We start from the raw sequence: 26,222 nt of genomic DNA on the forward strand, positions 1-26,222 counted from the left end.
GTAATTAGTGCCATGTAATACAGCATTTAGAAGTTGTCTGCTTGACTATATTATTAACTACGTTTTGGTTTGTTAAAAGGTAACATTACTATTGTTAAAATTTGACGTAAGAGGATTTAATGTCAGAAAATGATGTCTAATAGTATTATCATGTTCTAATATTAGATGACTAATTATTGTAACTACACTGCACTTCTAACATTTCATACAAACGAGCAGAGTTTAAATGGAAAATGGTTGAAGGTCAAGGTCAAATCTTTTTGGATGACCTTTCATATTTCATCATATAAGATTGTTATTTTGTTCATTAGTCTCTTAATATACTGTATACTAAATATAAATCTGTTTTCAGTAAAGTCGAGCAAAAACTGGTAAATAATTCATAATTTCGAGTTCAAATGTCAACACAAACGTTTACAAAATCACAGTTAGTTTAATTCCAGTAAGCGTCGGTTATCGTTTCATCTTAGTAATCTGATACACTATAAAAGCCTGTAGGCAGCAGTCTAGGGTTAATTGTTGCGGTTATGAATAGTCTCGGGAGAATATTTAGCAAATAACCCGGATTTGTAAACCGTTTAACGGAGCCATAATGTTGTGAAGTTTCCGCTATGGGTTTTAAATAATACTTAAATAAAAATTTAATGTTATTGATAAAGACAATCCTTACTTACGTTCTAAATACGGAACCCAGTCTCTATGTAAGTTTTTCGCACTTTCACGAAATAAATACTGAATCAATGTAAATGAAATGTGAGCCTGAGAAGAGACTTTTTATCCGAGTGCGGGAAGTAGATCCGCGGAATACAGGGAATTTAAAATATAAAGCGCTATTAGTTAAAATAAAATACAACTCTCTAGTATTTAATTACAATGTCATATTCGTGGTTTTATCCAAAAATAAATCTTAACGTAATTTTCCTGATACTTGAAGTATTGGGATTGTAAAGTAAAAGCCGTAATATTTCCTCGAACAGTAATTAAAGTGAATGAAATTGAAAATTATTCTTGTTATCCAGGAAATACTGATTATTTCATAACAATTAACTTAAGGTTGTTGCTAACAAATTTGACCTTTCGAAATGTTGACAAAATGACCTCGACCTTTAATCTGCATAGTTTTGCTTTTGCGTTGTGTTTTGTTAATGTCAAGAATTTCAAGTCCTAGATTATTGCTTAATCCTTAATAGATACGGTCTTAATTTAGATGAAAAAAAAAATCATAAAATTGATGTTATATCTTCGAGACTTTTACACCAATTTTACGTAATCAGGAGTCAATCACGATAATATTCTTCAGGAAGGGTATCGTTCTTTTATATTTAAGATATTGTCACGATGAAGTGCCGATTATGTATATTTTTGGTTTTTGATGTGTGATATCTGCAAAAAGATGTAACATCTCCACACGTCGGTATAATATATACATATATTATCTACATATATACTACATATCAGTTATAAAACCAAAAAACTCAAACACACTTATACACAAATAAAACCAACACAAATTCCACTCACTTCTATTAACATAATCACAACATCCTCTCAAAAACTTATCCTTATTCTAATCGCATGCGCTCCCGATTTCCCACTACTGAATGGTCACTGAAGCCTGTAGGCCAGTGGAGGCTGTAACGCCATATGCCACGCCAGGTACAATGCGAGCCACTGGCGTCAGTCACTCGCCACTCGGGTGATTTGCTTGCCACTCGACTGGAAACTGGCCGCTATCATGGCTAATTGTTAGGGAGTGGCTTGTTTTGGCTAAGTTTCGGTAGGGTATGAAAAGTCTTATAAATTGACTGAAAAATCGGGAAATCGTGCTTGATGTAGATGTCAGTAAAACATGCTTAAGTAGTAAAAATGAACATGTGTCAGTTTTCACTTTTGTGACTTATTTACAGAATTAGGAAACTCATTAGGTTCTGATATGTACATTATGGCACCTACCTCTAACATTTGAAAACAATATGTTTTTAATTACCTTTCCATAATTTTTTTGTAGAGTATAATGTGTACTGCAGTGCATTACCTGCAGGCGAAGTACTCTGACTTACAACTTACAAACCTTTACATAACCAAAGCACCAAACATATAGTCATCAAAACTCATCCCCACCTCATTGTCACCTAGTTGACACACGTTTTAATCACGCCACGTCGTAGCCTGTCTATTTATTGGTGAAACGAGAATTTGCGTCTCTCGCAGGTGTCCGTCGGGTAGCGGATTCGATTTCCGTCTGTACCAATGTCCTCCGGTCGTGTCGGGTACAATCAATTTGTGAGGTGCTGCTAGCAAAATATTGCTTGGTACCTTTTGGTGATTTTAGTTTGCGAAGTAAATGTGTCTGGGAGGTGAATTAGAGACGGATTGCTTAGTGGTGGGTACTTACACGTGTGGGGTTTGAGTAATCAGAAGGGTAATCATTGTAGGCTGTGATTGTGAAAATATTTTTACATAGTGTAGTTACAGTTGATTTCGATCATTAATGAGCATGCTGTGATCCTTTTGTTACATCAATAAGATTCACAGGAATTTACCTCATTGTTGGCCACAAATACTTTCTGCTCACACGAAACATGCAATATTTTCAAAATCTTTGCTATTTCTAGTCTCTTAAACTCGGTGACACAGTTCTCGGTCCGAAAGTGCCCTTGGTTTTTCATAAAAAAGAGCACAAAAACCTTCCCTTGAAACTTAAAATTTATATCCCTATAAGTTTTGTAAAATTCTCCTTCACGGCAACAACTTTGCATAACAAACTGTTTTAAACTAAAAAAAAAAGATTTATTAAGCGAAAGTTTAAAGAAGTCAGTCTAAGTTGGTTCATAATACGAAATTGCAACAGCTTTTGGCTTACCGTACTCTTCTTATAATGAGAAGAGGATGGTGGTGTTATTTATAGCATAGGTTCACACAATACCTGCATCAAGTTAGAATGTAAATTAAGTTGAAATTCCACGAAGTACAATTACTTCTTGAATTTCTCAGCAGCCTAGACTTAAGATAAGTCTAATATATTTATGATAATACTTTTTTCTCCTACTTTTAAACGTAACAAAAGAATAACAGCCGTGGTTCTTAATTTAAGTACAAAACTCGAAACAAAATCGCATCTACGGCCACAGTTGAAGAAATCGTTTACAACAATCTGTAACGCTTCACATCTCACGTTGTGTGGCACAATCAAAGAGCTATCATTAAAACATTTGCACAAAGATATTCGGATCGCGTATGAAACCACCCTCTAGGGGGTTGAGAACAACGGTGTATACAATTTTAAGTATAATTCTTATTTTTATGTACGATTTATTGAATTTTGTTGTGGATGGTTTGTGTTAGGAAGTTTTGTAACCATTGAGATTATATACCATGCTGTTCAGCTTCGACAGTTAGTAAGCCCCATTATTACTTACTTACAAAAATATATATGTCTTCAGCTATATCCTTGAAGTATCGCAGAAATTGAAAAATTACGCGTCTGAGTTTTCCATATGCTAGTGAAATATTTTATTTCTAGCATTTATAACCATTATGGTTCTATTGTTTATTCACAAATATTTCCCCTAGAAAATGAAATAAAAAGCCAATTAAGATCAATCATTCAATTAAGCCATTGCAGTTACTATTTATTTAACACTTTTGTACACATAGAACACAAACAATAATAAATAATAGGAAAAAATTGTACAAGGGCACAGCTTATCTCTAATGAAATTTCTTCCAGCAGGCCCGTTATGGGAGAGTTAGAAATAGAAGAGATAGGTACAGATAGACAGTGTAAAAAGAAAGAAGATATATACTATAAACTGTTATAGATACTATAAACTGTTATAGATACTATAAACTGTTATAAATAAGTCTCTGTAATAAACTGAAGATAAAAATAGATAACCACCTAAATTACCTAGTTTTCTCAGTAAGTATTATTACCAATGGACATTTCATGTTCATATTTATGTACATAGAAGGCATTTTTATTATTCAAGAGTAAGCAGAATCAAGTGAAACAGATCCCTGTTTCACTTGATTCTGCTTACTCTTGAATCAAATCAACAATCCTGTTGACAATATCGAAGATTTTGCTCACAATATACTATATATTATTATGTTTGTAATAAGCAAACTAATAGTAATTTATTAAGACAAATACTTGGTGAATACCGATCAGGTTTCGCGAAGATTTAGTACAGTAAATATAGATTGTGTATCGTAGGTACTTGTAATTTCTTGTAGTTTAAACATGTTTTCGTGGAACTGTACATATTTTAGGGATAAGCTTTATCTACCAGGAGAATGTTTACAATTGGATATTAAAAGGCGTCTGTAAATAGATTTTAAAAATTACCTTTAAGCGTATGTACTTAGAAATATTATCAGTTAACATTTTTATGTGGTATAAAAGACTAATATTCAGTTAATTGTATCTGGATCAAATAACTGAACCTCCGTACAGAATTTTGATATTACAATTTTATTATTTTAATTAATTTGTTTCATTAATTAACTTGCCTATATCTTTACTTCTTCTATATGCCTGCCATCTTTACCCTACGTGTAAGTAGTTCATATTTTGGATGTGTGAAATGTTGTTTACTAAGAACGTCTAGGTTTTTTATGTTGAGATTTCCTACTATCAAAGTGAAAAACCTTTAAATGTGATAAGGTATAATCACAACAGATAAACACACCAAACAAAAACGACTGGTATCCACCGATTCCTTTCATCAGAACTTGATGGAGCCTCCGTAATCGATATGTTTATGAAACAAAAACTTTCTAGAAGTTTCGATTTACTATGCTCAGCCGAGAAGTACTTCATCGTTGAAAGCTTAAAATTTTCGGTGTATAATACGCCGTACAAAGTTCCGTATACATTATACAGTTTGTGACGTCATACAAATTTTGTATGTGCACATCTCTAAGCTCACACTGCAAAGTTTTAGTCGGCCGATAGATTGTTTGGGCTCATAAATCGCTATGCAGATGACTGGTAGCGCCTATTACAAAGGTCATGATTTAGCCGGTGTCGTACCAACGATAAAGAGAAAAAAAGATAAAAATCTATCATCTATTTAAAATAGCCTGAAAATCTGCACTTTTTGAAGGTCTTTACAAAAGAATTTCCTCGAAACGCCCGCACTTCACCACTTTCTACGTGTTTCTGCTGGGAAGAAGAAGTGGTGGAACAAACTCCCGAGCAACAACAACGGAAATCATTGATTGGAATGAAGATTTTCTTTAAAAAAAAATTGCCTTACATCGGTCAACTGTCGGCCGACTATTTAGTCTTCAGTGTGCAGGTACTCTAACGGTGAACTTACGCTCTAATAATTTTGATGCGAATTTCAATGGCGATGATGAGATTGTCATGTAAATTGTATCGGACCTCCGAATGTGTTTTTGATTACTATTTCGAATTGAAATAAATAAAAAGCGTAAGTAATTGTATGTTCAATGCTATTGGTTCAATGTAAAAGCAATTAAAAATATAATAAAATTGGCAAAAAATCCATCACAAAAATTACTTTTAAGCGAAATATTGCAGTTCTCCGAAAAGCTTAGATTAAATTATATAGCCTATATACCTAGGTAATGAATTAAACTACCAGCTCTTTTTACAAAAACCTACAACTTAATTCAAACAACTCAGCAATCTTCAAAAAAAATACAACACACATCTCAAAAACTACTCGAACAAAATACCTACGTACTTCAAACAAACACCGTCATAAAACAGTAGGTACCAGTGACGTCACGGTGGGCTACCGGGTAACCGAACTCGCTACCAACTCGGCTTGCCGGCAAACTTACCCACCGTAAGCCCGGGCAGGGCGGGGCTCTGCCGCGCATGCGTACCACCAACAACGTATTCCCCGCTGAAATGCGATTTCCCCATAATTCCGGGAACAATTACTTGTTGAGAATTTAATTTTAAAGTACTTGGTAAATGTATTTTGACGTTGAGCACCTTGGAGGACGGTGTAATGATGTGATTTGATGTTTTTATTTGTTTGTTTTTGTGTTTTCAGTGCACGTAACGTTAGTTTCAGACAGTAAAATTTTCAAAAAGTATGGTACAGTAAAATATTTTTAAGATAAGTTTTCCTTTCAACAACATTTTCGAAGTCAGGAAAAGGCACAATTTACTCCCAAAACATATCTAAATTCATCATAAAACAATCTCCAAAAACTCCCAAAACGGTAGAAAGCGTGGTAGCATTGCGCGGTGGAGGGGGGTAACACCGTCATTCCGCGGCAGTCGGCGGCCGACGACGGCGCGAAACGGTCGCGTCATGCTCGGCCGATTATGACACGAAAGTGATCGTCGCGCGAAATGACTGTGCTTTCAACGTGATGTTTGGATAGAACGAAATACAGTGCAAGTGTGTGACCGCTATAATATTTAAAATTGTATTTAAAAATTGTTGAAGTAGTTTTGTGAAAAGAAAGATGTATTATAATGACGGTTTTGTGGTTTTATAGTGATCATCGGTGAGTACTTGAGTGGGTTTGTTTGATTAATTGTTTTTTTAATAGGTTTCGTTTTTGATGAGTTTTATTTGGTAAAATGTTTTAGGAAATATCATAATATAAGTTATTAAATAGAGCGTATCATAATGAGTATGAATAGTTTATAAGAAATAAAAAATATGAGAAAAAAAATTTAGTTATTAAAATTAATCTAATAATTATTTATGTTTTTAAAATTAGTCACACAATACCAAAATGATCTTATTTTACCAAAACTGAGGTTTTTATAAGCCGAAGTAGGACTTTAGAGGTATTTTTTTTTATAAAACTTAACATTTTGTAATATTTAACTTTAAAGCCCAAAAAAATAAAGTAAAAACTAGTTCACAGTACTTAACAGAAATTCCTGTAATTCTCACTGAAAAATTTTGCCAGGCCTATACTGAATATTATCGCCAACCGCACAGGGTTGAGCAGAAAAGCGACCGTAGCAATTACCCTACGCTCTTTAGCGTAGCCGTAGACCGCTACGAGTTGCGTAGCAATTAGTGCTACGCCGTAGCAACATAGACGCTACGTTACGTAATTATGGGCGTTTAGAACGAGATCGTTGGATGATGAAGAAAAATTCTTGTAAAATATATTATTTTATATAAAAGAAAAAAGAGAAAAAATAAGTCTGGTTTTTGAGATGTTGCGTCGGCGCTTAAGTAAGTTCGATACCGATTTGGGATCTTGATGAATATTTTTTGCGGATACTTTGAATGAAATGGCTATAATAAAATCTGAGTCAATGGTAAATTGATTTTGAGTCTTAAATTCAAATAACTACATTATAATTTGAAATCAAACTTAGTATTGTAAAATGTTCGTAGCCAACACAGTACTCAAACAATTTCCAAACGAAACAAAAATTAACTCATAACAATTAGCACCAAATAATTAGCGAACAGAAAGTGAAATTTTCAGCTGAAAATCTTTGCTACGAAATACATACGGACAAAACAATCCGTGCCTTCTCAGGAACTAATCTCCGTAGCGATTAGTGCTACGGCGTAGCGCTACGGCGTAGTGCTACGTTAATCGCATACACTGTAATTGCGCTAGATTTCACGGTGTTAGTGAAACTGTTACAAGCACTTTTCTTGTTTCTCTTTTTTGGGAATTTCTTTGAGTTTTTGGACGAAGAATTTGACTAAAGAAATTAAACGAGAAAAAGGCGATTGATTTAAGGAAATTATGTTTTGTAAGTAATGTACTATCTGTAGGCGCTGTTCTGGGCTCGGCGGAAGACTAGACGCAAAAGGTAGATTAAAAAGCGTAAAATTAAGAACTAACAGAAAAAACCTAACGATTTTTTACGGATAAATTGTCATTACAATGTAGAAGCAGAAAATCACTATAATTACCTAAGTACATAAGTAATAACATAAGCTAAACTTAACTATAACATTACCGTCCCACAGTTAGGCACGTTACACAGGCTAGCGGTGCTTAGCCGCAGAAGTGCTTAGCGCTATTGATGTTCAAAGAGTGTGTGTGACACGCCTAACTTAGCTTTTATAGACTCGACTAGATTTTGAACTGGATTTTAAAGTTTTTGTATTTTTTGTGTTCAATAGTGTCCAACAAATAATTTTGAAAAAATATGGACGTTAAATAGCTCATTGCATAGCATGTGGTTTACAAGCTATTCAAAAATTACATCTCTTTTTAGATCGTCATGTTTAGAAGTGTAGGTAAGATAAAAAAAATGGCAGTCATTCAAAATGTAACCACATATTTCTTACATCTAATTACTTCCAGCGTCATCATCTCCATTTTTAACAGGTCACGTAATATATGGCACCTGATATCAATTTTAAATGCAAATATTTAACGAAATCAAAAACCCTTAAAAAACTCTTCCGCTACGTAAAGTGGTTACTCAAAAATCTTGGGTATCTTGGGTACCAAATCTGGCGTATTTTCATAACAGTATTACTGGTAATAAAATTTTGGGGGTTGCCAATATCAGGGGATCATAAATTGTCATTTGATAGCATTGAAATTCTCCACCTTGATGCTGTAAAAATAAATAAGTGAATTTGTTACGTTATGGCCTTTTTTGGAGTTACGAATCTTGTAGGATATCATTTAATTTTTATATCGATAATATTTCAATAAATAATTATTTTTTCGAGTAGATAATATTTATATTTGTCATTTTATATCTTGGCTTATAAATAGCTCATTTTAATTTATTTTGAGCATTCCCAGAAGACAACTTAAGGAAATGCCATTGGTTTCTAAATTATGAATTTATAATAGTAATTTTATAATACTCCTTAAATCTTATAATATTTTTCTATGCCGTACGAATATTTATGAGCATATAAAAATGTTGTATGAAGAGGTATACAAAAAGGTCATCTTAAGTCTATCTAATCTTAAATCTGTTTTCTTCACAAACTTAAACTAGAACACCACTTAGTATCTAATAAAAAGGCAGTTATAATAATAATCTGTTCCAAGCCAAGTATTGATTTCTTAGATCTGATAGACAAGACTAGTGACACACATCCGCAGATTGCCAATACTTACGAGCATCTATTGAAAGATAATTTATATGAAAGCCTTTTTTCTCTTAATCTGATAAAAATAGAGTTGGTCGTATAGTTATCTAATAACAAAATCATACAATATATGACCTTTATATATGTAAACTCAAAATTAGGCCATTAAATTATGAGTGGAGTGGAATGAGAGTGCCCCTGCCGAGGTTGCGGGGTTGTTCGAAAGAGTTACCGCGGCCTGGGTACATAAAGGGCTTCAGAAGACATGACGGGTTTTTAGTCAATATGAGTCTGATACTGCCTCACGCTGCTATCCCCCCAAAAAATAAATAAATAGGCTATTTAGTTGTGACCTTTATTTCTAATTCACTAAAAATACTTGAGTAGTACTTTTCCACAATATCCTTCGAGTATAATCGTAATCACTTTAAAACATGTTCCACATATAGAACTTAGCAATATTGTGCTCCTAGCAAAGAGTTATTGAATCATACTGTTTAGTAGGTTATATTTTGTATTATAGTCTGACAACCAGTCTTACCTAGGGGTATTGGGTTGCTCGGGTAGCAGAGTGGAGAAGGTCAAATAGGCAGTCGCTTCTTGTAAACCACTGGTATTTAGCCTTTTCCCAACTACATACCTAATTATGTTGGAAAAAAGCTCGGGGGATGATGATTTTTTGAATTATTCTCCCAAATTGGATAAACCAAACGTTGAAAATTCTTTATCAGTGTACATTGCTTAAATCGATGATACAAGTAAACATGATCAGAGATCCTCAACATAAAAGGGTTAAACCTAATCTCAAAGAAACATGAAAAAATAACCCCCATACATTACCTTTCCCATAAATATGATTCATAATTTAAATAACATAAACGTTACCAAGTAGGGTTCGCAAAAACATCGAGACGTTACCGTCAAGTCAGAATTTACGACGTGATTTTACTGCGTACCGTACTGCAGACCTATTGTAGCATTATTACTTCTAAGTCTGACATTCTGACATTGACATTATTTTTTATGTCTTATTCTTAAGACGAATGGGCGATGCTCTAGTTTCAAGAGCAAGTGGCTCTACATTAATTTTGTTGGTCTGATTTGTTTTGTATGTGTTTGTGTTTATCTGGTCTTTACGTGGTGCGAATACTCTTTGGGATTGTGAAGTTATTTTATTTGGCTTGGAATTGTCTTAGATAAAATCTTGATCTTCAACTGTTCACAGTTACCAGTCTCTGAGCATTTAGGTTTTATATTTGTGTAGTAATTTTATTTTTATTGCAAAGTATTATTCTGGTATAGCCATATAATATTTATGTATATTTTTGCTAGCGTTTCTCCTATTGCTCATGGGGAAAAATACATAATTTGTACACTTTTTCCTTAAGAAAAATACCTTCAGAAACAGACAGTCATACACACTGAATTCTCTATACCACCTACATACTTTACCTCACAATGAATACACTTCTTACCCAAAAAAACAGATCACCATCTAAAACCTCAAACTATCCCAACCAATGTCCACCTTGTACCCAATAAAATATTTTGACAAGTCTTCCCCAATTGTGTGGGAAGGCAGTGTAAGGGCGAGGGTAGTGCCTCTGCCCTCTGAGGGCCGTAAATTACCTTCAAACATGGCCCTCTGTCATGATTGTCTTAGTACACAATGGTAACTGCTTCGTTAGATTTTCTATAGTTTTGATATTAAATTGGCCTGTTGACAGGACGGTGGCAAGATATTTTGGGATATCTTTAGGAGTTTTGGTTGAAATATAGGATGTGCAATTATTGTTACGAATATAGAAATAGGGTGAGGCTATGTGGTTTTAAAATTGATGTAGTTAGTAAAAATTATTAACACCCAAATTATGAAAAATAAATAGTCAAAACGAATGAAATAGTTGTGGAACCACAGGTCAATTTTTACGAAATAAATTTGTTTGATATCACGGCATTTCTCTGCAATTAAATATCCCACTGAATAAACCGCAGTAATTTAATAAACTTTGAGTTAAACCTGTTCAAATATTTTTGCGTTTATTAAAATTCCGATAAGTGTTTGGTCATTTGAAATGAAACAAAGTACAACCATTTTATCCTCAAATATTACGGTCTTTTACTGTTAGACAGAGCACATGGCATAGCCAATATATACCATGGCTCAACATGCACAATTTACGTCACTAACTACCCATTATACACTATGCTCTATGATATACTATCTATACTAATATTATAAAGCTGAATAGTTGCTCATTTACAAACATGTTCATCTCAAAAACTTTTGGTCCGATTTGATTTGAAAATTATTTCAGTGATAGATAATCCATTTATCAAGGCAAGTCATAGTCGACTGTCATCTAAATACGCGGAGTAGTTTCCACGGAATATAGGTAAAACTGTAGGCAGAAGCTAGTACTACAAAATACAGTGACGTGCGACGCAGATAGTCACATTGTCGCCGTGTCGTGTCGCACGCGATGCACTGACCTTCGACAAATAATGCATTCGTATAATGGTAATATTTTCCGGCGAAAATATTGTGGAGTATGTTTTCGTTGCTGTTTATGTAAATGCAATGTATGTTAGGATAACGGTATATAACGTTGTAGTAGAGAAAAATGTTGCAAACTCAAATTTAAAATATCAGCCAACCATCGGGCCAACAACTTAGTTTAGTTTAGTCAGCAGTATGCGAGGGTACTTGATAAAGGATTTTTACAATAGTATCTGTAATTATATCAAAGGTAATTTTGAAAGAAAATCATACTTACCTTTGTGTTTTTGCACACGAGAGTAGTCTTTAGTTCGCAATGTTCGTAATTACTCAGGCAGTAACTCATCAACACTATATTTTCAAAATAAAGTGTAGTGTAAAACAAAGACCTTTTTACAAGCAAACTCAATCACCAACCAATAAACGAGCACTGTATAAAACTTCACGTCAGAGTATTCTTTCCCGCAACCTTGTTACCATCCAATCAGGTACAGTCGCGTTTATATTTTACATTACCAGCCGGCACGTAGGTACATAAGGCACATAATAAAATGATCCAGATAGTCTATAATAAAAACCGGTCTTGTCGCAAAGGCGCGCCGTATGGAATTAAATTACTGTCACAGTTCCTTTTACCTGTACGAGTATATTAAATATTAAATTGGCATATAAAGGCTACTGTGTTCAGTCAGTCACTTTGATGGGGATGACGATTGGGGGTGAAGGGTGATACGTTCTTGTTGACTGTTTGAAAATGGTCCCTGTTGGGTCAGCAGTGATTTGTTGTGTTCTTTATATGGCCTTAGAATCCTTAAATCTCTTTTTGATTGACACATTAGTCGGACTGTCTGAAGCTAGTCAATATTGTCTACATAGATGTCCTCTAGTTGTTTTCAAGAAATATCCATTAAATACTGTCGTGCTACATTCGTAAACACTTTAGTTCAGGAATAATGTTTATGGAACAAGACTGCTACAGCGTCGATACATATTGACAAACGTCCAACTATACCGTTTTTAAAAGAACGCATTACTGGCGTAAATACGCCCTCTATTTGTTTGTCTTTTTCGCAACAGAAACAGTTATGTCACCGTGACTAGCGCCGTTTCAGACACTTTGGATACTTTCCAAATGTACCAGCCATCCATTTTGTATTGAACTCTCCGATCGCGTTGATTATTGAAATCGTGGAACAAATACTACAGATTGAGATACGCGAGGGGGTCAACATATATTGTTGGGTATTCAGATGCGTAGTGCGTGACGTATCGTCCGTTTCCTTTCTCGCAAATAAGGGTCGCGATGTGAGGATAAAAGCTTTTGTTTGTTAGCATTTTCTGAGCCATAATTAAAGTAAAAATAGCCGTAATTTAGATACTTGTATTTGCGAATACAAATATTCATGAGACAGACCGTGGGCGTTATGTCAGTTTTCTTAACAAAAATAGATTTTTTTGATTATATAATATGGTTTGGATATTTTATATTTTTGTACTTCAGACTAGGTTCAGTATATTCGTCTGAACAATGCTCGTCTGAGCTCCTTTGTGCTACAAACACAATCCTTGTATAGTTGACAGACAAAGTCTACAAAATATTTACTGCTTGACATCTTCAAACACAGAGTAAAGCAATCTACAGCTAAACAGAAGTTCTGGCACAGATAACTCAAAGTAACAGACAACAATACTCGGCAACATGATTAAATAAACCCACTACAAAAGATTTAATATTGAGAAACTTCCAGCGCTTAAATATAAACGTATAGCTAATATTTATCTAAGGGCTGCGATACGGTACAAAGTGGAACAACTAAGTCCATTATTTGTGGTACAAAGACGACCTCTTTGTACAATGGGGAAAAACTTGTTTGCATTACGCACTGCAACTGATGGCCGGCGGACGGACGCTGTTGAGTATACTAGAACTAATTTATAAGAGATAGCGAGAGCGGGCAATTGCGATTGTGTTTGAAGTTTACAAAATGATGTGTAAAAAACATGATAAGTATCCTACACTAGCAAGTCCTAAAAGTTTGGCCTTAGTTTCAGTAAGCTTTTTGCAAATATTCGTATCATCAAAGAGCAATATTTATCAGACTGGAAAAAGCTATCAGTACATTTTCCATTCAACGAGACCAACTTTAAAAACAAGTGAAGCTAATATAAGCGTGTTAATTACGAGTTATTTTTGTATCTTCACCATGTCATATACATAGTTGAACAAAACTAGGTCATAATTAAGAGCAAAATCGCTACCGCATATGGCTTGTTCTCCTTAGTTAAACGAGTCAGCGGTTGATTGCATTTGTTGTAGAATTTTAAGACGGAACACGCTACCGCCGTGTCGTTGATAGATGCATTTGCATCTCAGTAGCTTGATTAATTGTTCTGTGGGAATACAATCTGATTTGAATAATAAAATGCACTTGCTAACGAGACTTGTGCACTCATATTATGAGTATAAAGTGTGAGGATCTGTTACTTGTTAGTGGTTAGTTAGTTTAATGGTTTATGTTGTGTTTGCTTTTAGATGTTGTTTTGGAGAATGAAACTACACTTATAAGTAGATGTAATTCAAAGTAGAAGATAGTATAGTTACGATGCTTTAGCATTTTCTCTTTAATATCAAGTTACAGGTGGCATTATTTTAATAGACCTTTAATTTGAGGTTTCAGAAAACTTAAAGACAGTGGTATATACTTCAAAAACTCATCAATCTCAACCTAGTAACAACCATTCATCTAGTCCAAAAATCGTTCTGACATCTTTCCCACATAAGATTTAAAAAAAATACACCAGCATCAATCCCACAGGCATACCTCACGCTACAGCTCACAACTGAAAATATCCGAATGTTTATTATTCATTGACCGGCAAGATAATCAAAGGAGTCAATCAGCGGTGTGGAGCCGTCATTGGAGCGTGCCCGCGGGGAAACAAACGAAATTGATTAATCGCCCAGGGCCGTAATCAGGACGCATTTGTGCTTCTGCATTGGCAGCCAGCTGTTCACTGATTGGGTAGCTTCTTGAGTGTTACCATTTTGATGTGTGGAAGATGTGAGATGATGTTAAGATAGGTATGGAACAATTTGTAGAGTGATGGATACTTTTTTGGTCAGTAAATTCTTGTTTTGTGTGGTGATAGGCTTGTTAGGCAAAGTAAATTCCGTATATTTTTTTGAGGTTTCTTTGTAAAGGTTATATTAAACTTGTATACAAACAGTCATGATTAAACTACGTTTTGAATCTAATGTCGATATTTAGAACCATTCACAGTCTTGTTACTATGAGTAAATTCTACTAACTATCCTAAAAATGTAGATTCAAAAACTTCAAACACACTTCGTAAGCTAAAGAGTTCGCGGATCCTAATTTTGAATAAGATCTCTAGTAGAGTCTTAACTAAGTTGGATCTAAATTGTTTGATCAAACCTTTTGTTCGATAAAAAAGGCCTCCAAAGTTAACCTAGACTATGTTCTGAGTCTTTTAAATTGCCTCGAGGGTTCTACAGTCTTTGAGCGGAGGTCGAAAATCTATTTTTTGTTACAAGTCTCAAGGCAATTGGTACAACCTTCATCTTTGCTGTAAGGAGCCGGCAATTATTTGTCGAGAGGAATGTATCATAATGTTTGACAACGTTTTTTTTATCTGGTTTGTCTACTGGGAATTTGTGATTTAGCTTTCAGAGATTTGGGTGGTTTATTTTCAAGCTAACTCTTATATATTTGAAAGGGATATTTACAAATAACTTTTTACAATATCTTTCTAGCTAACTCTTGGTATTATTGAATAGTATTAGTATTTGGTTTAAAAAGTCTGGCAACCAGTCTTATCAAGGGATATCGGGGTCATTCAAGTGACAAGGTTTAAGAGATCAAGCTACACAGTCGCTCCATGTAAAACACTGGTACTCAGCTTCGTTCAATACGGAAAACGAACCCAATAAAACTGTAAGCTATAAGCCAGGTACACATTTTATACCAAATTTGAATCAACGGGTAAAAACTGTGGTACTTTCAACACAATGTTGGGAGCACATCGACATCAGTGGTCGATGTGTTGGCAATCATCGCGACCATATGTGATAACAATTATGTTAACAGGTTGTTCTCCCTACCACATATAGCTTGTAACTAGAGGTGTCTTACTATAACAATGTGACATAACTATGGTTGGTGCATGTAATGCGGGCAATAGGAAGGGTGCCGATTTATGAGTAGTTAATAGTATTGACTGTCTTATTTGCCTATGACTGCTCCTTCTGACAGCTAGACATAAGATTATTGGGATTTTTATCACTAGTTTGAAATGGCAGTACATGTACTTCACATCTCACCTTTTTATATCAGTTAGGAACTTGCTGTATGAATTTCAGTGCAAAATATTCATTAGTTTGTCTTCTTGAAGGTGCAATATCTATTCAGATAAGTTAGCGTCATTATTTCTATGCAATATCAGAGAGAGCGTAGGTATTAGGGACCACCATTGAACTCCATATTTATATTATTATTTATTATTTGATGGCAGCCTAAAGAACTACATTTATGAAAACTCATATCACTACGTAGGTACATCTAAAAAAACCACCCTCCCGATAATACTGAAAGAAACATCTCAAAGTACCAAAGAACCTTCACAAGCGAGCTTATAAAGAAACCTATACTTTCCATTCAGTCAGACTCAAGTAGATACACTCAATCGCGGATGTCAGACCAGTGCTACTGATAATCTAGCCCGGTTCTAGTACTGATTACTGAGTGAATCGGTCGCGGGGTGAGGGGCGAGGGTGGGGGGGCGTCCTACAAACACGGATTGAGATGACTGGGCCTGACGCCCGCGGCGTGGATGTGTGGTGCAAGTTGGTAGAGGTCGCGAAGAAAATGTGTTACAGTTTTTCTTAAGCTAATATGAGACTTATGTCAGTGGAAGTAATAAAAGAATTTGTTGACTCTCTCTGTGATTCTAGAATTTAATAATTATCAGGCTTAGATATTTTTTACGGATCCTATTTAGCCGTTGTTTTTAGATAAGAGATTTGAATATCACATTATTTATATGAAGTTAAAGTCAAAACACAACCTCCATTCGCAAAATAACGGATAGATCGTCTATTAAAATCCCTAGAATGCCCTACATAGACAACAACACATAGGTCAATAAAACCAAACTACAAAGCACAGCCCCTCATGAGCTAAGAATGTTTATGGAACAATAATTCTTAACACGATTCAGACTTCACAACACATAGACACGTACCATTTAACCACTGAACCAACACACCTACATACATAGTACCACCAGCGTGCCGGTTCCACTAACCCCATGTTATAATCTCAAGGTACACGTGACGGAGCCACGTGGCGACACTCGTGCACAATGTTTGTTAGCGTCTGGAAACTTTAGCTATTTACTCTGTGGACTGTGTTGTTAAGTGGTGCTGTTTTGGCTTTAACAATGGCGGAGGCTGTTAGTCCCCAGGCCGGCGAACAAATTTTTTTTTGATACATATACATTTAAGACTTTGTGAGTGTCTTCCTTACGATGAGTCCGACAAACTTTTCGAATGCGCAAATTTTGGTGCCGCTGCGTTTTTTAATGCTTGACTCCTGGAATTGTCGATATGACGTCACTATGACTCTTCGTACATACTTGCTTCATTTTTTGAGATTCGTTTAATAAAGTTAACTAGAAAATGGTGGTCAACTTGTCCGATAAAGATCGTGCTGCGTTTGGAGTGTCCACCATCCTGATCATCACCCATATTTTGACTCATTACAAGAATTCATGGGCACCCTAGTTGTTTGATTTCCGAAAATGTTATTATTAGCTAACCTGTGGAACGATATATTGCAACCACCATAGGATTCACTTTTACAGGTATAAACGCAACACTTTTTCCATTTTAATAGTTTAAATTGATTTAATACAAAAAATATAAACAACATTTTAAATGCTGATTACGCGCCAAGAATGTTATTAATATATAGGGAATAAAAATGCATCTTGTTTATGTTTTAAAAATAAATACGAATAAATTAATGCGATTGTTATTAATTTGTTGGCTTACAATTGTTAAAATAAGATAAAAATATAAGTGATTCAATTGTTTTCTCGGGAAGAAAAAACTGTTGATCACAACATTTTTTTATGCTGGCAAGGTGTTAGAAAGAGACAAACGGCCTCCGTTCTAACTATCCCACTCGGCTCGGATTTGCCTCTGTGTATCATGCAACCAATTTAGTACCTTATTGCGTTGGAATAGAGTTCATTTTCGTAAATATATATTTTGAGCTTGCGCAATCTTGTTTAGTATATTACATCTATGGTTGTTAGTTATTAGTAGGTAGAATTTTTTTAAGTCTGTGACAGTTGGCTATGTTCATTTATCGGACATTATCATATTATAGAATTTCGATTGAATGATTTGAATTTCGTCTCATGTAAAACTGCTTTGGGCCTCAGAGAAGAGACTAGTTCAACAAGATAATTCCATATTCTTATAAAAAAAAATATTTTTTATCTTAAAAATTAATACGTATCAAGTTTTTAACACCGCCTTCAAACTAGCAAGTCGGTTTTGCCGCGTGACAACGCTCGGTTCGTACGAGGTGTCACGCGTATACAAGATATAGCAAAACAATTGACAACTGCCGATACCAACGATGCTATCTAGAACCCAATAAGTACGCTCGGTTTTGGTACTCGCTACGCAATTAGTGTGATAGTGTTGTAAAAGAATATATCTTAAATTGCTTCCCGCTGATCGCTTGTCCACTGAACCACAAAGCGGAGCGGTCTGCGCTCACTTGAGACGGGCTTGATTATGTCGGGTCACGTGCGCTCGGATCACTGTGTGCGCTGATTATTATGACTATTTTTATACATACCGAGAAAAAACGGAATTCTGGCAAACTCAAAATTATGCCTAGACTAGGAATGTTTTTATCTGAAAGTATTGGTTTCAATTCGTATTTATTATTACACGTGCCAAAAAGTAACATGAAATTTAATACTTACAGCGAACAGCAGCAATTTTGGGTCAGTTCTGAAATTCTATTTTATTTAAATTCAATTCTTCTTTATGAAAAATACACTATTTCAAACAGTTTGATATTACTGATTTACACAAAAATCATAAATTCAACAACACTAAGTTTTAAATAAGATTGCTTTTAAATATTTTTGTGTAAAATACTTGTCTTGGAATACTTATATAAAACAGTAGAACCAGTCGTACAATTTTCACAGCGGCGTGTTTGTGTCGTTTTACATAAGCCAGGGTTGCGAGAAATTCACGCTAAGACAATTCCTTCTGAATCTAGATATTACAGGATCTGAAGGGCGTTACTGCGAATATTTCTTCTCGTATTTATGCAATTTAATGCCCGCTCCAATGTTAATTTGTACATAGATATCTTTATTTGTTGAAGATTTATTACTTCAAGAAGATTTTAACAGTAACTGAGAAAATAATAACATATTTATGAAAGTAAGTTAATCAAATGACCAGATTTAACGGTGGTATTTGAGAAGCACTTTTATCTAATAACTTCAATATAACACAATCAACATCATAATTTTTAAATATTATCTGTAACTGACCCAATATTTTTGCACTGAAGTGTAGGCGTATACTTCACAAAACTGTATCGTTTACTATTATTTACGTGTGTTTGTACGTTTGTACCTCGGTTTCCTTTTACGAGTATATGTTAGTACTCCCAGGAGACAAGGTAGGGTCTTTGCAACGTGACGACGAAGATCATTTTGGAAAGTAATAATGTTCTTATTAGTTTAGAAGTTCATTGTGAAGGTAGAGGGATATCATTTGAAAGATGTTTTGATACTTATCTATATTGGTGTCTATATTGGTATTAACTGCCTCGTTGGTCTAGCTGTCGCAAGTGCGGCTGCTGAGCACGAGGTCTCGGGTTCGATTCCCGAGTCGGGCCGAAATCGCTTTGTGGGTTTTAGAAGACTTTCACAAAGCAGCCCGGAGCCTGGAAGTTGGTGATTGATACTCCCGTGCATCGGAGAGCACGTAAATGTTGGTCCTGCGCCTGATCTCTCTCCGGTCGTGTCGGATTACCGTCCCATCGGGCTATGAGAGTTAAGGAATAGTGAGTGCACCTGTGTCTGCGCAAATGCTCGTGCACTATAATATGTCCTGCGTAGTTGGCTAATCTCCTTACGTGAGAACAGCCGTCGTAGCCGATAATCGGCTAGGAGGACATCATCATATTGGTATTAAGAAGGTGAAGAGATTTTTTTGTGTGCTTGAATGTTCTAATGGCACTACTAGTCGGATTTTAAATTACAGTGTTAGTTAGCCCATTTATCGAGGAAGGCTATAGGATACCTGTTATCCGGGTGCGGTATGTAATTCCTACTTAAAATGGTGCAAAGTTCAGTTTAAAAGTATTCTTCATCATTCATCATTTGAGAAACTAAGCATGCAGTGACTACCGACTACCATAAAATCAATTTTGCACTTATGAAACAATTACAGCCATTTTATCGTCCCACTGCTGGGCACAGGCCTCCTCTCACACGGAGAAGATTTGAGTTATGAAATACAGTTGTGAAACATTACACAAAAAATACTTCAAACATAAACATTTCATACAGTTACCTGCAAAAAAAACGCCACAATCCATATCTTATTCTCTCAATAAACCAGGTCGGGTATAGAGCTACCCACATCAACGCGAACGGGTCAGGTACCCATATTAGGCACATCTCTTCCAGCTTTCCTATTGATTCAATTGTGTGGAACGCCTTGATTGATTATATTATTAATATAATTGGATTCCAATTCAATGGCTTTGGGAGGCGTTTGTTTTGTGTTTTGATATTTCTGATTATTCTGATATTATGATATTTGTTATGAGGTTGTGAGGATAATGTTGCGAGAGAATTGTTTGTAATAACTTGATTGTTTTCCTGAGGATTTAAGGTGGTCTAGGTAGCTTTCTATATGCTTAGTGTTTATGAATTTTTCTAAGGTTAATTCAATTTTTGGTAAGGTAGTGATAATCTTTCCTTCTCGTAGAAATCCATGCAAAGGTTGGCTAGCAGAGATTGTTCTTAGCGATAAGACCGCCCTTTATGTCACCTATTTCTATCTATTTAAGATTATAAATGTAAAACTTACTGTTTTTCTATCTGTGTCAACCGTTACACATAACAGTTTGAAAGATTTCAGAGTTAAATAGTGAAATAAGAAAATAAGTCCTCAGATTCACCATTATTTAATGAAGCTTTTAATTTCTATAGAAGAAAAACTTACATCCGCATTGTAGTTATGGGATTATCTTACTGACAAATAAAACAACTTATTTATCGTCCTCGTAGAGACATAATTATCACTAAGTATGTCCTTCTCCTTGGGTATTGAATGTACCAGTGTCAATGAAAACCCACATGTGGCATCAGCCATTCGTCAAACCAGGGTCCAACAAACACCTACGGTTGTTGTGAACCTGTGACCGCGGTACAAATATTCACCTGGCATTTAGGCGGCTTTGTACCACCGAATAGTTGGGTCCGGTACGTATTAATCCGGCGGATAAACCGATGGAATTTAACCCACAGCCCGCCCCCAATCGATGGCGTTTGAGGGTTAAAATATTACTTTTGGGTTAAAAAGTATTTGTTGTTTTGGTTGTTGCACAAAGGTGGATTGATAGCTTTGTTAAATTGGATTTGTATTATATACTAACATTACATATTTAAACTATTTACAAATAAAAAAGGAAACAATAAAACTGCTTATCAAAAAATTCATTCGCATCGCTGTCACTGGGCAAAGTGCCCAATATTATATTGAATAACTCTACTATCAAATGAGCTAATTTAAGAAATAATGAAAAAAAAGGCAAGGCTAATTATTTTAAAATGAAATTTCTATACAACAACAAAACAAGATATTAAAAAATTACACCGTCCGCCCGTCTGTTCGCGTTTCAAGCCAAATAAAACTTTATCGGAGACGCAAATAAATTCCGAGAAGGATTATAACCCCATTACTCAAATGAAAACGGTAATCCTCTTGTTGTTTGCGGATTTTTTTATATATATTTTATAATTAATTTTTGTTTTTATAAAGATATTTTTTTATGTTTCTACCGTAAAAAAATTACGGACATAGTCTCTTGTTTTCAAGAGATGTGTGGTTAATCTACACAAATTATCTATCTATACTTCTATACTTCTATACTATAGCATAATAAAGAGGAATATTTTTTGTTTGTTTGAAACCTAAAACCTCCGAAACAACGGAATCGAATCGAAAACTATCCGCGAGTAATATAAGCTATACATTATTAAAAGGCACGCCACCCGTTGGGGTATTTTAAACTTTACGGGGTAGATGGTGATCGTATAAAGTTAGAAAAAAATACAAAGTGAAAGGTAGAGAATTAAAATAAACATATCTCGATCTCGTTACAAATACAATAGAATATGTTTTTATATTCTGATCATATGTATCATGCTGCAATAAAAATAAAACTGAATATAGTCTCATGTAGTAGGTATTGTTTCTACTTCCCCATTATATTATTTTTGTATACTATACATTTCTATAACCAAAATCATATTCTCGTTTCTATATATTATGGAACACGTTTAGATATTAAATTAAGTGACTGCCTATTTGACCTGATACGCCTTAGTCATAAAGGTTGTCAGGCTTTCTAGATCCTGATTACTTCTGTCGAAGATCTACAGGTATGAGCCAGGACCAATTTTTTGACGAGCTTTCTGTGGCTCAAATGAGTTGTGCTATGAAGGATGGCAACCCATCCGCCTGTTGATCCCAACCTTTACTTGACCACCACCACTACCAAAAGTACTCTTGCCACCAAGTCTTTCCTTAGCTTTTCTATCCTACTTATATTTTAAACTTGAAGTGCGACTTTCAAGTAAAAGGTGTCTAACGAATGATTTTTCGTTAAACTTGGCAGTAATGTAGCTTATATATCAGAATAACCTATTTTACTTTTGTCCTTACCTACTTTTTGTCATTGCGTCGGAATTAGTTCATTGGTGAAGCCAGTCATTTAATAAAAGTATACAAACTTAATGACCATGTAAAGCAAATAAGCCATTATTACCATGTAAATTAGAACAAAAATGATTAGCTATCAACGGCTCAATAGCCTAAATTACAAGCATACCGTATTAACGAGGAGACAAAGGGGAAAGTGGAAATTCCTAATCCAATATACGGTATTGAATACAAGAAATTCCGCCGGAGTAACAAGACTTAGGAGGGTTAATTTTACTCAGTTCATTACGAGTTTGGCAACACCGCGAATTTCATATGTTGACATGTCAGTGTTGTGCCAACAAATATTTTTGAGGAACGTTTTCAAGGGTGGGGAGAACGTTTTGTGATTTTATCGAAAATAAGAATACATTATAGGAAAACTGGAACTGGTGAATTTTATTTATTTTAGACGATATTTACACACACAGGTGATGAAACAAGAAAAAAAGAACAATCAAGCACAAAGGCGTTGCTTGTTTCTTTAGAAAGCTCTCCCAGCAGGCACGCTATGGGAGATTTTAGATTTCCTCTAAAGAGCTTCATACAAACGTGGTTATTCAGTATAGCGGTACCGGTGATAACATTCGGAACAAGTTATAAATAACAGTTACAAGTACGTAACACCCCATCACTAGTCAAAGATGTTACGATGTTCATTTGACGATACAAACGTTTGACTGTATCTAATCCTTAGCGTTCATTTGTCGCGGTTAACTTAACCATTATGAGTTTTAATTAAACCGAAGTGTTTGACTATCGAGGCCTTGTTCGCGATGTTAATGATAGGGAGGATATTGAAGTTCTGGTACTGTGGATTGTTATAAAAAAGCATAAAAATACTTGAAGATAAACTGACAGCAATATTACTGCTTCTACAGAAAGAATAAATCAATCAAGCTTGATTGGATTTCAATATTTTGACGCTTTTTAGTTTTTTTTTTATTAGGATAGTTCTTAATCTTTATTGTTAATGTGTAAATATCTATGAAGTAAATTAATAAAGTTGATACCTAAAACAATCAAGTTGTATTAAAGAAGTAAGAATTCAAGTTGATTGAGCATTTTGTGAAGTGCTAAAAAGCATATTCAGGTTAGGGTATTTTTCCAAAATCATGGCAAAAATAATACCTGTTCATCATACTCTCACTTTTAAACACCTACACAGAATACTGACACCAGCAATAATCATAACTAAATCGTCTAATTTCTGACATCAAAAGATTCAAGATCAAAGACTAAGTATATCATGACAGAGGGTAACTTAAGATGCCTTTAATTTCTCTCAGAGAACCAAATTGGATGGCCATGGTAATGAGAAATTTTAGCGTTTTATGTTATGGATCTTGTTTCTTGGAATGATAAATTAAAAGAGGATGTAGATCTATTTTTAAAGTAAAGTACTATTAGTAAAAATAGCGTGCTAACATCTCTTAAATGTCCGAGAAATTACAACACATAATAGTAGTGGACTGGTCGCCGATGCCGACGAGTACACATTGTTTATTAGCGATCAAATGTGCGTGAATAGTTTTAGTTGAATCTCGCTAAAAAAACAAAAAAACGTTGAAACAACATACAATTTTTCCCCACTCCCTCGAGATATGTATCAGAATTCTTAGAACCAAGTAAGAGCAACCAAGTCGAAATAACACAACTGTGCAAGAAAAATATGACTCGCGAGTGAAACAAGCTCTTTATTATCTTTGAGAGAAAACGTGGCAAGTTCACACGTGTCTCTAATTAGTAAAAAATACAGGAAATTTCGAAACGTCTGGAAAAGTTTCTTTGAAGAAAAATCAGGATAAAACATGTTTTAGGAATTTTTCCGTGTGAGACGTGAGAATACTTTAAGTAGAGCGTGTTAAATATAGATAGTTATTTTGGGATGAAAAGGTATTTTTTTTATTGTAGTGAGGGATTATTGGACTGCGTAATAGACAGTTTTAGAAATGATATATACTTTCAAAGTGAAGTCTAGAAGACGTTCGTATTTTTTAACTTATTCTTTTTCAAATGTTGATCCAATATTATTTTTATTTAAGCCCTTTAAAAGCATCATTTGAGCAAACTACATGGAAATATTCGAATAAAACGAGGCTACATATTTTTCAAGCATAAGCGAAAAAAATACCCACCCACTGCTAGTTAGTCTTTCGCCGGTGCCATCACATTCCAACTCATCTCATCACACAAGACACACCGTTACTCACACACTAGTAAATAAACATTGCACCTACACGGAGAGAAACTCAGCCGCCACTTAATTACAATACAACGTTATTTCAACTCATACGCTTAAAATAAAACAAGTATTTTACTTAAACATCTCCAAAGCAAGGAAGTGGAAGTGTTTGTTTCAGTAAAAACATTCTTCAAGCGGTTTTATTCAACTAGGTACTATTTTATTCGCTTTTTATTTTTTTTAGGTGTTGCGTTTCTGTGATAACCTGCTTCGCTTAGTCTGTGACTCTCTGGTCTTTGTGTCTGAGTTATGTCTTTTTGTACTACAATTTTATTTTCGCTGGGGGCCGTTTTGTTTTATGTTGTGCATCTGTCTTCTTTATTTTTGTTGCTAGAATAATTTTATTTTTAACAAGACAATATATTTGCTCTGAATCTTGATAAAAGTCAGTCTAATAGTATGTATCTAATATTCAAACATAATATTCCACGTTCATCAGAAAAATACAGTTTGTTAAATCCGGACTATCTCCATCTGCTATAAGACTTTATAAGAATTTTTGGTCCAGTGGAAAGTCACTTACAATCAGATATTAAGCTGACTTTTCCCATAAAAATCCAACCTCACACTCAATGACCATTCACACACCAAAGACTAAGTCCCCAAAAAGAGTCGAACGCAACAGATTGATAGATACCCGTATTTATTTAGAAGTTCCACCATGCTTTCTGAGCACCTGAGTGCGGTAATTAATGCGTTCCCCGACGTTTATTGATGGTGGGAGCAAAGTTACCCCCTGGCTTGAGCTATGAGTTATCAAATAGGGGTAAATAGGGGTACGAATGGGTATAAATGATAATGGCGCGGTTTGGCACTGAGGGATCGTTAGGCATCTTGTAAACTATGCAGTGTTCGGTTAATAAGTCGTTTTAGGTTTATTGTGATAGTGTTTTTAGATTATGGGGTTCGTGAATATTGAATTTGATTATGGTGTATTGTATTTTGGGAGCTTTAACTCCTACGAAGTGAAAACTAACTTACAGAGCACAAACTCATTTCTTGAGTTTTTAGCATTAGTTTTGTTCAATGGTTTGAAAGTAGAATAAAATCTTGATCTTTGTATATGTACCTTTAATATGAGAACCTACATGTTGTACCCTATCTAGAATGATTGCCGAACATATACATGCGACCCTAAAACATAAACACTTACAAGTCTTATCCAAAACACAAGCGTACGACACTAAAATGATTATAACGTCTGTACTAAAGTATCAAGACTGTTCAATCTTGCTGTAAGGTAGTTTACGATCGTATACAAGTGACGCGTGATCATGAGCTTCAGTCTTATCATCAACATTACGGTGTACTGTAAAACAAAGGCCTGTTATACACGATAGTATTATGAACCGTCATATTTGAGGTCCTCATTATCTGCTGCATGTGTAT

Source organism: Helicoverpa zea, chromosome 6, assembly GCF_022581195.2.
Source record: "Helicoverpa zea isolate HzStark_Cry1AcR chromosome 6, ilHelZeax1.1, whole genome shotgun sequence".
Lineage (NCBI taxonomy): Eukaryota > Metazoa > Arthropoda > Insecta > Lepidoptera > Noctuidae > Helicoverpa > Helicoverpa zea.